The following is an 11,387-nucleotide window of genomic DNA, read 5'->3' as shown; positions in this document are numbered from 1 at the left end:
GAGGGTCCCCGACCAGCTTGGGGAGACACGGGGCTGATGTGACACCCTGAACACCCTGATGTGACACCCTGAACACCCTGAGGATTCCGCCCCTGGAGACCAGACGGAATAAACCCCCTGGCAGTGGCTGCGCTCCATCACTGCTCCTGCTGCAGGAAGGAAAACTCCCGCATTCCCGAAATCCACATTTTCCTTTGCAAAAGTTCCCTGGAGCTCCTTTGGGTCTCGCCAGGGCACGGTCCCAGAGCTCACACCACAGAGCCACTGCCACCCATGCGCTGCCACCACGCCACCCTTGTGCCACTCACCCTCCTGCCCCCATCCCAGCCCCTCCGGAGCATTCCTACACCGGGCTGGGGTCTGGGCAGTGCGGGAAAGACGGGAATTCTCCTCACCTTTCCATCCTCTCACCCCTGAGGCACCGACATGGTCTGGGCGGCCGCACCAGCCCTGCCACCCCGAGGGCGTCCCGTGCCACCAGTCCCTGCCACTCCTGCACTCCACCAGAGCTGCACAGCGTCACGCCGAGGGAGTTATTCCCATCTTTAAGCGATGAGTTGACTTTCCCTCTCCATTTTCCACGCTGCCGGTCTGGCTCGGGCCTCGCTGTTCCCTGAAGGCGCCATAAGGCTGCAAAGAGCACCATGGAGCAGCTCCAGCGGGAAGGGATCCGTGAGGATCAGAGAGTCCAAATGTCGGGGGTCTGCACCTGCCCAGGGATGCCAGCATTGCCCTGGGACCCCAATCCCTGGGGAGAGGGGAGGAAAAGGGGAATTGGGGAGTCAAGGCAGGGGAAATGTTTTGACTCCCTGTCTCTGGGTTTTTGTCACAGGTTGGAGATCCTGGATTTCAAAGCAAGATGCCGGTGTGCGACAAGGGGCCGGGAAATTTTCCTTGGGAAATGTCAAAATGAAGCACAGAGGGAAATGTCTCAGTGCCCCCATCCCCACAGCCCGGGGCCTTCCCGCTGCTGGCAGTGCCACCCGAGGGGGCCCGGGAAGGGCAGGGGGAGGGAGGGAGGACAAAGCCCCCATCCCTTCATCTGCAGCGTTTCCATGGGAGCTCTCACAACCCTCATTACTGGAAAAATAATCCCAGCCCTTTTCCACCTGCCAAGGCGGGAGAGGGGCTGCTGTGAGTGGGAAGTTCCGTGGGATTTCATTAGTGTTATTATTGTTATTATTTAATTCTCAAGGTCATGGGATTTAGGCCTGGGCTTACTTATTATCCAACCCCGCCAAATAAATGATGGATTCCCATTCCTGCCTCCAGCCGTGGCTATTACGGTTGCTAAAAACGTTTTCTGCTCATAAAAAAAAAAAAAAAAAAAGGAGAGGGAAGAAAAAAGGGGGAAGAGAAAGAGCAAAAGGAAAACTGCAATAGGAGCCAGGGAAATGATGGATTGCGGGAGATAATCCATCTTGTCAGCCCAGGACTACATAACCTTGATGTCAGCGGGTATTTTTCTCTGCCTGAGTCTCCGGCTGCGTGCGGGAGAGAGAGGAACCGGGATGCTCCCACCACACCTCGGGAAAACTGCCGGGATTCGGGGCTTCGCCCTCATTCCCGTGTCCCAGGTGGGGAGGGGGATGCGAATGCCCCGCGCTGGGTCCCCAGGGGGAGGTGGGGAAGGACTGGAGACGTGGTGGGCAGCGGGGGACAGCGGGGGGGATCAGCAGGGGATCATCCCCAGGCACCTCCTGGCAGCAGAATTTCCCTCCCCTCGTCCTCTTTTTGTCACCACCCCCCCCGCCCCCCCCCCCCCCCCCCGCCACTCCCCCTTCTCGGCGTCTCTGCCATTTTCATCCGACGCTGCCCGTGAAAATTGGTGTGAAATAAAAAAAGGCCTCTGTGCCCAGAGATGAAATCAATTGATTTGGCAGGGTCGCCTGTGGACACCTCCGAGCAGCTCTTCCAATTTGCAGGACAGGCGCCGGCGCGGAGCAGCTCCTTCCCTTTCTTCTCCTCCGTCTCCCGTTCCTCCGCCCCGGTTTGGTTTTTTTTTCCCTCTGTCTTTCCAATTTCCCTTTGATGTTCCCGTTATTTCTGCTTTCCACTTTAATGGAAATCAGCCCTGGGTGTGTGAATGCTGCACACGCGGCCTCTCGTCAGAGGCGGCTCAGGATGTGCTGGATCCCGGTGTGCGGGGGACAGGCAGGATTTGGGGGATCCCAAGGGGCTGGCCCGGAGCATCCCAGTGCCCTGGGTTCCAGGTCTGGCTCCGTAGGTGGGTTCGGAGCTGGGGAGGGTCCCCTGAGCCCGGAGCAGCCCCACGCATGGCAGGGAACAGGACCAGGAGCTGCCGCACTGGAAGCAATCCTGTCCCAGGCTCTGCTCCATCCCTCCTCTGCCTCCTTGTAGCCTCCATCCACGTCTCCACCATCTCCATCTCCATCATCTCTCTCTCTTCATCTTCACCCTCCTTCTATTTCTATCCCTTCTTCATCCTCATTCCATCTCTATCCCTCCACCTCCCTCCTTCCTCCATCTCCCTCCCCTCATCTCCATCCCATCCCACCCAAGACCACACTGGAGGACACCGGAGCCAGAGGGGTGTCAAACCAGCTCTCCCAGCCTTCCAGTACCCAGATGAATGTTCAGCCCCAAACCAGCACCCCCAAAACCCAGGGAAAATCCCAGTGTGGGGATGGGAAGAGCCAGTGCCAACGAGGAAGCACCTGGGCAGCTTCGAGCCCTGCTGTGATGATTCTCCGTTGTTTAGTGGATCACCCTGACCTCGGGCACCTCCAGAATGGGCATGGAGGTGCCAATTCCTGGAGGATCCCGATGGATCCTTGCAGAAGGGCTGGGCAGGGGGTCCCACACTACAGGAGCTGCCTCAACCCCACGGCCACAGGCCCAGCTCTTCCCAAAAGTTGCCCCTGACACAACTTCCCTTCATTAGAGCTTCAAGGCAGATGTGACGCTAATCAGGAAAACCTTGATATTCCGCAGGAGCCTTAAGCCCTGAAAGGGAAGGGGAAAAAATCCCACGCTCGCTTTGCAGCGCTTTCATTGCGCTTTGAGGTTAATGGAAGGCTAATTTGAAAGGACTCGGTTAATGAGAAAGCTAAAAATATTCCTCCCGTGCAGCCCCTTCCTCCGTGCGCCTGGCTCCGCGCCGGCGGCTGCGGAGGATGCTCCGTGAGCCCAGGAACGTCGTGTCCCTCACCTGACCCCTGTCCCCACCCCTTGGGGACATCGCAATGGAGACACGCAGTGCCTCGGTGGCATCTCCAGCAGGGATGTGTCCCTGCACCGCTGAGGTCGTGCCCTGGCCCCCCAGCAAGGGGTGGGTGGGAGTGGGAGACACCTGTGGGGGCCTGAAGTTCCAAGGACTTTGGGGTGGGACAGGGGACAGGGATGGGGACGCCTGGGGCTGGCAGCCACAGCTTCACCTCCCAGGAAGGAGCAGGGCTGATAAAGCTCCTCCACCCTCCGGGGGTTTGCATGGACTCATCCCTCTTCCTGCACATCCACCCATCTCCAGGGTTTGCCCGGAGCAGCCAGCAATGCTCCTGCAGGAAGCGACTGGTTTTAATGGGAAGGATGGAAACTCGAGGGGATTTTCCAGCTGTGCAAGGGTCGGGGCTGGCTCTGCTCCATCCCTGCTTCTTCTTCATGTGGCCATGGCAGCCAGACTCCAGTTTTCCATCAGGGAGACTGGACCAGCTCCAGGCTTGGCAGGGACCAGTGTGGGACTGGCGGGGGCACATCCCACATCCCCGGGAGCTGTCGCCTTCCCGGCGCTCCCTGCTCACACGCAGCCACTCAGGATGTGGTTTAATTAGGGAATGATCTACACGGAAAATCACTCATTCGAGCACCTCCGATCCCAGGCTCGTGGCTCCGCTCCAAACCAGCAGAAAATCACCCAACCCTGAGGACAATTCCTGGCGATTTTCCGGAGCTGCTGGCTGGGATCAGCAGCCGTGGCCATGTGGGGCTGAGGATGGCACCAAGTGCTCGGAATGCTCTCAGCGCCATCCCGAAAGGAGCCACATTCCCTGCACCCCGAAACTAAATCACTGGAAAAGGAAGTCTGGGCGAGCCCTGGGGCCTGCCCAGGCAGCACTGGGATGTGGGAATCACCCTGGGACCCCTGGGACGTGCTGGGACGTGCCGGGATGTGCCAGGAGATGCTGGGAAATGCTGTGTCATGCCGGGAGATGCTGGGACAACCGGGCACATGCCAGGAATTCCCCATCCATCGGCAGAAGCAGCAGCCAGCAGCAGGCAGCTGTGCCCACATCCCTGGAATTCTCCTCTCCAAAGCTGCCCCAAAGCTTTATCACAAAACGGGGATCACAGGGGCAGGGCTGGATGGTCTCCCTGGGATATTCCAGGAGACTTTCGTTCCCTTTCCACGGCACCACATGAAAGGGTTTGTGTTCTCCTCACTGGAGAGAGGCTGGTGCTTCCCGTCTCCCTTCCCTGCTCCTCCAGAGACAGATCCCACATTCCCTTTGAGGGGGCCGGGTGCCTTTACCCTCCACTTCCTGGGCAATTAGGAAAAATTACCGGGGCGACGCTGGAGCTCCCCGATCCCATTGATGGTGTAATTTTCCTTGGGAGAAGAAAAGCAGGAGATAACTGTGGCAGAAGGGGCTGATCAGGGATGTTTGGGATCCTTCTCCAGCCATTCCCCAGGGGCCCATTATGGAAATTTTTCCTCCCACTGGGAAATTGTAGAACAAGTTGGGATGAGAACCAGCAAAGCCAGGCAGGAATTTGTGCTTTAATCCAAGTCCTGTCCCATGAAGTCCCCAAGCCCTGTGCCACAATGTCCCCAAGCTCAGCTTCAAGATGCCCCAAGCCCTGTGCCACAGTGCCAGTCCCTGTGCCATGATGTCCCCAAGCCCTGTGCCAGCTCCACCCATTCATCCGGAGCATCCCACTCCCCAAAAACCTGTTGGTGACGCTCCAAGGTCCTGGCAGGGCTATAAACAGCCCCTTTGGGTCCAGTTGGAAGGTTGGATTAAAAAGAAAAGAATGAGTGGAAAAAATACCCCTGGGGCCAGCAGCCCCCTCTGCGGGGTCACAGTGTCCCAGATCACCAGGACAGCAACCTGTCCCCATCCCTGTTCTAAACTGGAGCCTAATTAGGATCAAACAAACCCTCCCCCCACAGAGAGCTGTCCCCAGGTGAGCAAGGCAGAGACACCCAAATTAAGTTATTTTCTTGTCCTGTTTTGTTCCAGTTTTTAATTAGGTGGCTCCTGAGATGTGATGTGGCCCCGTGTAAAGGTGTCACCATGATTTATTAGGGTTGGAGTTACTGTCACCCTCCAACCTCCTTGTGACTAGTTGCTGATGGGTCCTACATGTCCCTGTCCCCGTCCCCCTGGTGGGAACACCTCTTGCCACTTTCCCAGGGAAGGGAAACATGCTAAAAACAGAGTTTTTTAAAAAATAACACACCAAACAAAAAAACCCACAAAAGAGCTGAAAATATTCTGTGCCTACACTTCAAATAATAGGGAAGATGTTTCCCAGCAGAGCCACGATGCTGCCAGCGCTGGGGACCGTGACACGTCCTGAAAGGGCACAGGGGAAAGATGGGGAGCACCCAGCACCGGGGCAGCAGTGCCAAGTTTTGGGGTGGGCAGGGGCACACAGAACCACGTGCCAGCTCTTCCAGGGACATGAATCCAGTTGCCACCATCCTGGAGGATGAGCACAGGTGACACTCGCTTCGTCCCCACACGTTTGCAGCGCAGAGCAGATGGCGAGGCCGACGGATGCCACTCCGTGGCCGAGAGCCCAGCCGGCCTCTGAGGTGGCCAAACAGCCCCGTGCCCCTGGATCCATCGGGATATTCCTGAGCTGACAGCCGGGAGGCGGCGGGGCTGGGCCAGCTGCCAGCACCTGGCTCCGGGAACAGTCCTGGGGCAATCCTGGGATGCTCCAGGGCTTCGGCCGGGGGGTTGTGGGATGTGCAGGTACCTGGGACAACTTTGCATGGCCAAATTGCCTCTAAGGGAGGAAAAGGAGGGAAAACCAAAGGGGATTTCCCAGCTACGGGACGGCCATCCTGGGTGAGAGCCATGTGTTTTGGGAGGGGACCTGGCAGTGCCACTGGGATGTGCCACCGGAGCCCTGCCCTGAGGCCAGCAGGGATCCAGGCTGGGATGCCCAGTCCCCTGGGAGGTTTTGGGGAGGTTTTCCCAGTCCAGGTGGGATGCTGAGGCTGGATCCATCTCTCCTGCACCACCAAGGATCCATCCCCCTCCGAGCCTGCCTGGCTGCTGCCACCGCCGGCACTGCTCCGTGATTGATGGGATAATCCAAGCGCCAGTGACCGGGACAGAGGAGCAGCAGCACTTTGCTCTGTTCCTTTGCAGAAGGAAAACCTCTCAGGGAGCTCTGAGGGCAGAGACAGGGCGGGAGCAGGGGGAGAAGGGCTGGGAATGAGCTCCAGGGAGTCCCAGGGGTCGTCCCCTCACCCAGACGCTGCCTCTGCTGATGGAGCAAGATGAGTGATCGTGGAATCATGGAACGGTTTGGGGTAGGAAGAGACCTTAAAGCTCATCCCATGCCACCCCCTGCCATGGGCAGGGACATCTCCCGCTGTCCCGGGTTGCTCCAAGCCCCGTCCAACCTGTGCCAGCAGAGATCCGGGATCACCAGGATGGATGCGCCCCAAGGATGGGCTTTGCCTGGGATCGCCCTGAGCATCCAGGAGGAATCCTCATCCTGGGGAAACCTTATCCCAGGGAATCCTTATCCTGAGTACTGGGGCTGTGAATAATGAGGAGGAATCCATGAGTAATTGCATTCTAATCAGTTAAGGATGATGGATAGAGGGGACTGGGTGACTCCATGTAGTGGTGAAGGACCTCGCTCCTGCCATCAAAGTGATTTGCTGCTTCTGAGGAGGGAGGGAGGGAAAAAAGAGGAAGAAGAGGGGGAAAAAGAGGAAAAAGACAGGGGAAAAAAAGAGGGAAAGGAGGAAAAAAAAAATAAGGGAAATAAAAAAAGAGAAAACTCTAAGATTTACATCTTCAGAGGGATCCCAGGATGGGAAGGGAAGGGAAGGGAAGGGAAGGGAAGGGAAGGGAAGGGAAGGGAAGGGAAGGGAAGGGAAGGGAAGGGAAGGGAACTCTCAGTGCTCCATCCGAGTTCATTCCCTGTCTGACATCCCTGGCTTTTAGTAGCTCAGGGAAGACAACATATTAAGAAAATTATATATTTTTTTTTAATTGCCTGATTCTCTTTAATTTTGCCGTGAACTGAGTTGGAGTGTGAGGAACGGCACGATAATTCATCCTGAAGACATTGGGCACCTGGCCAGGAGGATCCTCTTCCTGCAGCAAGGATTTTTTCATCAAAAAACGGTTTCTTTTACCTTTTTTTCTTCTTTTTTAGCAGTTGTTATTTTAACCCAGAGGCCATAAAGTTCTGAGCAGCGAAAGCCTCTCCGAACTTCCCACCACATGAGCTCCTTCCAAAGCCCAGGCAAACGCTTGACCCCCCACTTCCCTTTCCCATCCTGATATTTTAATCCAGAATTATTTTATCACCCACTGCCACAAAAAAAAAATAAAAAGGAAGTGCCTAAGTAGTCATTTATTAACAGTTATAAGTATCATTAGGTAGAAAGATGTGGTAAAATATAGATTAGAGCGGGAAGATTTTTGAGGATCCGAGTGCCATTTTTCCTGTTCAGCGTTGTCATTACACATCCCGGCGTGCCGGATCACAGCCATGATTAGTGGCATCAAATGACTCCTGAAAAATGATTATGTGCCATTAAAACCATCAGTCTGCCTGAAACCAGCACAAACAAATGGCCACCCTGGAAAAGACCTCCCTGCAAAGTCTGCGGCGCCAGCTCCACCCCCCCAAACCATCACCCCAAACCATTATCCCAACCCATCATCCAAACCCCCATCACCCCAACAGGGCACCGCAGATCCGTCTCTCCATCTCCGTCACCCCAACCCATGATCCAAACCCCAGTTCTACAGCCCAAGCCAATCCCCCCAGTTCTTCAGCCCAACCCATCATTCCAGTTCCATATTCCCACGCCAGCTCCACCCCCCCAAACCATCACCCCAAACCATTATCCCAACCCATCATCCAAACCCCCATCACCCCAACAGGGCACCGCAGATCCGTCTCTCCATCTCCGTCACCCCAACCCATGATCCAAACCCCAGTTCTACAGCCCAAGCCAATCCCCCCAGTTCTTCAGCCCAACCCATCATTCCAGTTCCATATTCCCAGCCAATCATCCCAAACTCATTACCCCAAATCCACCACCCCAGCTCCATATTCCCAACCCACAACCCCAGCTCTTCATCCCAAACCTGTCATTCCAGTCCCATCACCCCCATTCCATAACCCCAACCAATGATCCCAACCCATCACGCCAAACCCATCACCCCACCCCAACCCTGTGCCCACGCCGTGCCAGCCACTTCCAGCCCTTCACTCCCTGCTGCCTCCTCTTCCCGAGGACATAAATCCTGTTAGTCCATCCAAGGAAGTGAACTCCAAATGTCACATCTGCGGAGACGGCTCAATCGAGGGTATTGATTGTCACGGAGAATATTCGCACTTCATTCACCTACTTAGTCCCTTCCCCCAGGCACACAGGAATTCATCAAACCTTGTCACACCACATAATAATACTTGTTCCCAGGTGTTGTCGCAGCAGCTCAGACCTTCTCCAGCCTTCCTGGGCAAGCAGGAATTTAGGGAAGAAAGGATTCACAGCAGAATAAACGTGATGGCGCTGAGATGTGAGTTAACCCTGTGGCAGCCGAGGGAGGACTCAACCCCCTCCCCGTGCCCATGAAGAGGCTGCTCAGGCTTTGTTTCCCACTCCTTGGGATTTTTGGTGACGGGAATGAAATGAACTTGGGGAGAAAAGACATTTTCCCTTTGTTTGGAGTCTTTTATTGACGTGTCTCCACTGTTTTTGAACCTTTTGGAGCAGAGCAGGGAGGTGGCTGCTCCCCTTCTCCAGAGGGGAACCTGGACAGGGAAGGAAATACAACCGGGAAGGAGATTGGGAGGAGAAGGAAAGGCTGGATGAGGAGAGTGGCTCAGGGCAGTCCCTGCAGGGCTGCTGGGGCTGTGGAGGCTGCAAAGCCTCATTGGGGTGAGCAGGATGCTGGTGGGGCGAGCCTGGACCCCAAAAGGGACCCGCAGAAAGGGGCAGGGTCACACTGGCACATCTGGTGCTCTTGTCCCCAACCCCGGAGCTCTTCCATGTGTCCTCTGTCCCTGGACCACGTGGGTGGTGCAGTCACCAGCCCTCGCCTTCTGGTTGAGATAAATTGGAAGCAGGAGCTGCTGCCCCTGAGCCACGTTTATTATTCATATTATTTGTGCACTGATCTGATTCCGTGTAATGATTTAATCTGTTAATGGCCCCTGATTCAATCGCTCCTCTCCCGTTAATCTCCTCTTGCCATTTGCACCTGATTTCCTGATTTTTCTGACGGTGTTTTGGCAGCTGAGGGTCGGGTTTGCAGCTTTCCACGGGCACGGTGCCACGGCAGGTCACCCAGGGGCTGTGACAAGATTCTGGGAGGGGTGAGGAGGAGGAAGAGGAGGAGGCAGCAGATCCCTCCCAAGGGAAACCTCTTGTGGCTGCCCAAACCTGGGGATCCAGAGGTCATCGGGGCAGGTCCCAGCTCCAGCACCATCCCCGGGCACCACGGGACACAAAGGTGCCCCAGGGTGCAGGTGCTGGATGGGAGCAGCTCTTCTCTTCCTGGGAAAGCTCCTGGCATGCTGGCATGCATCCCATCCCAGTGACAGAGTGATGCTGGTCCCTGTGTCCCACCCCAGTGACAGAGTGATGCTGGTCCCTGCATACCATCCCAGTGACAGAGTGATGCTGGTCCCTGCATACCATCCCAGTGACAGAGTGATGCTGGTCCCTGCATACCATCTCAGTGACACAGTGATGCTGGTCCCTGCATACCATCCCAGTGACAGAGTGATGCTGGTCCCTGTGTCCCATCCCAGTGACAGAGTGATGCTGGTCCCTGTGTCCCATCCCAGTGACAGAGTGATGCTGGTCCCTGTGTCCCATCCCAGTGACACAGTGATGCTGGTCCCTGCATACCATCCCAGTGACAGGGTGATGCTGGTCCCTGTGTCCCATCCCAGTGACAGAGTGATGCTGGTCCCTGTGTCCCATCCCAGTGACACAGTGATGCTGCTCCCCGCGTCCCGTCGCAGTGACACGGCGGTGCTCGTCCCCTGCCTGTGACATTGCCATTCCCCCCTCGCGCTGCCAGGCTCCCCGGGCTGATTTATGGAAGCACAAGGATGCAATCAAGGCCCCGGCCCCCGAGGACGCGGCGGCGGCTCCGCTGCATTTGGACCGGGAGCACGCGGCGGGCGCGGCGGCTGAATGCCAATGGGAACCGGGGCCGGCGGGGCCGGGGCCGTGGCAGGTCCCCGCCGGGAAGATGGATCTCTGCACCTGTGCCGGAGGATGCTCCAGGCAGGGCTGGAGGAGCGGGATGCGCTCCTGCTAATGGGAAAGTGGTGTCAGGAGAGGGGACGCGCTGCATCCATAACGCTGGTGACAAATGCCACCCTCGGGGAAAGGAGCCCCCGAGGCAAAGCAAATATCTCCCTGCGAAGACAACACGAGTGTGGCGAGTGACAGGATTTGTCACCAGTTCCTGGGAACGCGCCAGAGCCGCGGAGCCTTTGCCTTCGCCTCTGGGGAGCCCTGAGCACCCCGCTCGCCCCCGCTCGTATCCCAACGCTCCAGCCCCGAGCAGCGATTCCCGGCGGCGATTCCTGGTCCGTGCTGGCTCCTCTCGCCTGACGTGAGCTGATTTTGGGAGGCAGTGGGTGGCGAGGGAGTACAGCTGCCGCTAAGTTATCCAAACGATTTATCTTAAGATTCATCCAGAATTCATGGCGCGGGAGCCTGGGCCGTGTCGGACGTTAATATTCATGCGGATTTGGAGCAGCGTTAATCACCGGCGCTGACAATTGGCACTTTCCTTAATTGCCCGTGCAGCCGGCTCTGCCCGCCGTGTCCCTCCCCCTCCGCCCCCCCGGGATGGGTGCAGGGTCACAGAATGTCCCCGCCTGGCTTTCTGTCCCCGTGTTGGTGTGGCACAGGGGGCTGCTCCCCAATTCCCAGCTGGGAGCATCCCCAGCGCCCCAGCCCTGCTCGCTGCACCCACAGCAGAGCTCAGGGGCCTGGAGCATCCCCGGGGGCTCTCCCTGTCCTCCAATGGCACATCCCAGCGCGGGGACACGGATCTGGATCCCGGCGGAGCTGCGCCCTCGCTGCCGCCGTCCCCGTGGCTGCTGGAACATCCCCGGGGTGACATTGCTGCGCCCACGGCAGAGCTCAGGGGCCTGGATCTTGGGACATCCACCCCCGGGGCTCTCCCCATCCT

Source organism: Corvus brachyrhynchos, unplaced genomic scaffold (genome assembly GCF_000691975.1).
Source record: "Corvus brachyrhynchos isolate BGI_N302 unplaced genomic scaffold, ASM69197v1 scaffold340, whole genome shotgun sequence".
Taxonomy (NCBI): Eukaryota; Metazoa; Chordata; class Aves; order Passeriformes; family Corvidae; genus Corvus; species Corvus brachyrhynchos.
This window is presented reverse-complemented; position numbering follows the sequence as displayed.